Here is a 4933-nt window from a genome sequence, read left to right on the forward strand (position 1 = left end):
ATGGAAAGAAATTATTTTATGTACTGTGCATTTATCGGGCTTGACGATAATTAGACAAATTGAACACGCTATATTTTTTCCCTCTGTTTGAACATTTTGAGACTTTTCTTTTCCTGTGTTTGATTACATTGACACTTTTTCCTTTTTTTATCATAGTGTGGCTGGTACTTCTTCCCCTTCGCTCAACATGAGCAAGCCACGGAAACAGGTCATCTTCCTTTTGCTTATTTTCGTAAATGCTTGCACATTGCATTAATCTAACATTCCGGCTGTGATCACTTGTTGCAGGCGAGCAGATAGCTTTTGGTCCAAATAACGGAATCTAGTACCTTAGTTGAAATTTTATTTCGTTGCTTGTTTTCACATAGGTAACTTGTGAAAAAACTCACACCACGAATGCATTGGAGAGAGTGGAGACACGTCAATGTAGACAAGTGATGCAGTTGGCAGTCAGAGTTCTGTGAATGGATGAGGATTTTCAAGATCAGTGAAATAATGAATGGTACCCCAGAATTCAAGTGGCACTCTAGAATTACCCAGCAAATATGGTGGAGCTGGCGTCGCAGAGATCAGTTCGACAACCTCACTCGTCCTAGGCCATACCATCACTGATCACAGTGATCAGTAATCAATCAAGGGTCATCACTCTCGTGCTTATATTGCACTAAGCACTTTTGTTAAATGTTAACAATTAGATTGTGGTTATTTCAGCAAGCGGTAACCTTGCGGTTCCATAAATGGCGGGAAACCTCTAGTCACACCGCTCTGAAGGTAATTTATATAATCTACGCCTACGCTGGAGGAAGTTCAAAGTTCAGAGGTGGAATTTAATGCAGCAAGTCAGAAAATACCAGACTTAGGTAAATATACCAGATCTAAAATATTCATGCCAGATACATGAAAATACCAGATTTGTGAAATCTGGTATAGAAATATACCATCTGGCAACGGTGATTTATGTTCCGCTGTGCCTGGAGGAGTCACTAGTGAATCTTTAGTTCGTTAATGTTTCTTCCGATCTAGAAGTAGTTCGAACAACAATGCTCATGCTTAAAATTTACATGAAAACCATCAATGAAGCGAACAAAATAAAAATTTCTAGGATTTACTCATGTGCGGTGCCACTGATGTTGCACAATTTTACATTGTGGCAGTGAGACTCCGGGACTTGTTCAATTCAATCTAAATTCTCTTGTGGCCAATTTGTTCCCGCCTTCTTTAATTTCGCATCTAAGAACAAAACCGATTGGCCTGCTCGCATCCTCTTTAGTCTTCGAAAGCAGACTCTCTACGGAGCTGCGGGCAGAAGCACACTTTACGTTAGGCTACCGCTCTTCCTGCACAGGTTGCAGTGTGACGCAAACATGGCTTTGAATTAAGTTCTTAATGCTTCTCGAAGACGCCCTAGACGGGAATGGAAACTAATTGCCAAGTAATTTAACGTAGGGAGTAATCCATCTAAATCTCGTTGCATGGGTGACTACAATTCCGCTTGCACGATTCTAACCTTCACAGATGCCAATTTCACTCTTGAGGTTGGTGACATCGTTGCTGTTGAGCAAGCTTTGACCAAACCCTTTTCGTATCCTGTGGGGGTAGCAACTAATGATGAATTCAACGATATTCACGAAGTCGTGTCAGCAGAACTGCGGAAAGACAATGGCGAGACTTCGACGTCATACGACTTGATTTTGCTCGAGAAAGGCGACCCTGCCCGTAGGCAAACCTCGCTTGATGCTGAACAAGCAGCCCAGTCTACCTATACGTAGCGACCGGAACAATTCGAGCTGCTAAGCGTGCTACTGCGGCTATATAGGATTTAGCTATAAGGCGTTTTTAAAGAGAATTTTCAGGTAGCGGTTTATTATAGTTATGGTTTTAGTTCTAAATTCTTCGGAGCAGCTCGTTCTTCTTCAACTTGCTGCACATTCTAGCTTGCTACAATTTAACAGTTATCATTTAATTAATGACATGATTGCGTATCATAATGTAAAAACCTCTAGCGGTCACGAAGTCTAATTTCTGAAGGCCCAGAATATACTTCGAAACTACCTGCAGTTCGAGGTACCAGGAATAGTTGGCCACTTGTTTCCTGGATTTCGGCCCGTTCATTTTGGAGACTGAAGAATCAAACCTGTTACCCTGAATGTACACTTGCTAGCCTCGCCATCCATAAGGGTATTGAAAATTTTTGTTCTGATAAAATTAATTTTTTTTTTCTAGGTTCGTCCAATCATATCTCTGGCTCTTCAGTTGTTCCCGCGATCTTTACAGGCTAGATCACAAGCGACGTTAACGATTACAGATTTCGTAGTCGTGGCTCCATGACCCATAACGCTTACTAATAAAAGTCCGGTATACGAATATTTAAATAACTTGTTACATGTGGAGTGCGTCTCATGCGAGTTATCTCTATAAAATCGTATAGAGAATAAATAGACACTTCCTAAGGTATTCAAATCTTGAACTAAATCAGTGAGGTCTTTCGTATCCATAAAAAAACGGGTACTTCACTGGTTCCTGCTTGTGTCGCCTCATCACCTTGCTCATGTCGGAGTATTTTCCCCGATTTTTGACATCTGATTGATATACACTCCTGTGAGGCAATAAGTTGAAACATTGATTCCTTCAATGATAAAGTTTCGTAAATGATTATTCAAATGGTGGCTGGGCATCTAAGGGGCGATGGCACAAGTCAATAGACAGTGGCTCTGCCTACACGATTTATTGTCCATCCCTCCCACACATAAGTGTCGCTTGATGATCAAGTAAAACCCTTACACAGCCGCTTTGCAGCCACCTATTGCCACGGCGACGCCTAGTTAGGTTGCTGCTTCAACCCCTTACTTCGTGGGGAGACCTGAAAGAAATGCTTAGCTAGCAGGAATTTATTGTACTACCGAATATGTTGCTCAAAAATGAAGATTACACTTAACTCGTAAATATTCTTGGTCTGATTTGAGTTATGAATTTAAAATTAGTTTACCTTTGCGTTAACGGGATCGAGAATGCAGGAGAATTGCGAATTTCTGTTGCGGATTTTATACCTGCCGCGCGAAGAACAATCGTCTGCCATGCAATAATATTTCTAAGCTGAAGTGGGTTCAATTGAATACACCTTGAATTTTCCTCGTATTAAAATATCTCAATCGGCATTGGAGGTATTGTGAATACGCGCTAAAATATACCTCCCCCATCTATTTACAGGGACAGGCTCCGAACACTCCGAATTTTCAACAAATTACCTCTTTGTCACTGTAGATTTCCGAGATAAAGGTACAGTACCTTCACCGAATGCGCTTAGTGCCTCTGACTTGTCAGAGAAGCGAAAGTGGAAGATGGGTGCTGGCAGAATAGCCTGGTCTTGCTCACGGAAGCTCAAGTCTACTAGCTTTGCGGTAGTTGGCATGTCAATAAAGGCTTTACGGAGCAGAGAGTTGGTGTTCCACACCATGTCGTACAGCAAATTACTATAAGTATATTTGCTGTACACTTCATCGGTCATGTCCTCGTCAAAAAGGAGTCCGCCATTCTGCAAGTTAATTTTCAAATCAATTTATTTGTTGAATTTCTGTTAAACTGCTACACTTTCAAATGATTTAATGCAATAAGTTTTATTTGCTAAGGTTTTTATTCGTTGCAAAATTAAACTCACGTGAGGTAGTTTGCAAACATGAGCGTAAAACGCTCTGCTGAAGACTTCTCGACCATCCGTTTTGGTTATATGGTCGAGTTGCAATATGTTTTGGTGTTCACCTCTAACATACATCGTTAACGATTAGATTGAAGGGGTAGGACCTCAGGGTAGGACCGAATCTTGATCCACACAACCTCTTGATGATGGGAAAAGGTGCGATGCAAGAAGCCATATTAGACGCCATGTGTACAAAATTGTTGTGCAATTTAAAAACTTGTATATTAATACCAATGATCTTGTAAAGATTACAATTCCAAAAGCACTCCCACGCCGTGAATACAGCATACGCTTGAATGTTGTAATCGCGCCCATAGTAGGTTAGTAACTGATTACTGGCCAGTAGATTCCTAGACGCCACTCATCCCAGACCAGACCTATCGGTCTGCGCAGCACGGCCTATGGCAGCGTAGCAGTTTTGACTGGGGGGCTAGCTCGCACGTTAGGCTTGCTTTTCTCATGGCATTTCTCTCCGTGTCCTGAGCGCATAGCACACACGCAAAGCAGCGCAGCCTTCTACAACGCAGCGCTTGGCCTGGCTTGTCACTTGACTAGGCGGTTGGCTATGGCCATGGGGGAGCCGAGAAGTGGTGAGGAACGATCTGCGCACTGATGGCCTTTAGTTTAAGGTGAGAACACGGCACGGCTCCGGGAGTGCTATTGTTTCTCGTTCAGTATGGAATACTTTCCGATCTTCTGAGCACGATCCATTAAATTAAATGCTTCATTGTCTGGTCAATTCACATTTACAATTTGGAATTCTAATCTAAATTTATTCTGTAAGATTCTTAATTGATCAGAACTCTTTATGTTTTATTTCTACAGACGTGAAGTGGCGCTAAAGGTGGAGGGTGCCTGGAGCGGAGTCTGAGTCAGGGACCTTGGAACTTGCCAAAGAACTCGATCTTTAAATAAACTGGTGCACTGTTTCGACTCTTAGTTTCATCTTCCCCATAAATTTAGTGCACCATGCCATTAACGCATTTATCCCTCCTGAAGATACCAACAAATAATTCATAGATGCAGACGACAACTAAACATCAATTCTCTAATGGTTTATCAACAATAACTTTTTCTGTACTCTTTTCAAATTAATTTCGATACGTCAGCGACAATTGAAACTCTAATACATGCCGTCAAAAAATACACCATGAAATTTTTTATGTGTCACTAATATCAGTGACACAATCTGAATTTGTTGTTTTCAAAAAGATTCGTAGTAAGAGTATAGATTTCCAG

The 4933-nt window shown here is 41.4% G+C and overlaps 1 long non-coding RNA gene across 1 annotated transcript; it reads left to right on the forward strand.

Annotated features, from left to right (window-relative positions):
* Positions 1–4265: 4265 nt before the first annotated feature.
* Positions 4266–4623, forward strand: LOC125178984. The gene is made up of 2 exons (XR_007157108.1): positions 4266–4323; positions 4520–4623. It is a non-coding gene; the product is annotated as an uncharacterized LOC125178984 (long non-coding RNA).
* Positions 4624–4933: the final 310 nt, after the last annotated feature.

The sequence above is a fragment of the Hyalella azteca genome, unplaced genomic scaffold (genome assembly GCF_000764305.2).
Source record: "Hyalella azteca isolate HAZT.00-mixed unplaced genomic scaffold, Hazt_2.0.2 contig14192, whole genome shotgun sequence".
Classification (NCBI taxonomy): Eukaryota; Metazoa; Arthropoda; class Malacostraca; order Amphipoda; family Hyalellidae; genus Hyalella; species Hyalella azteca.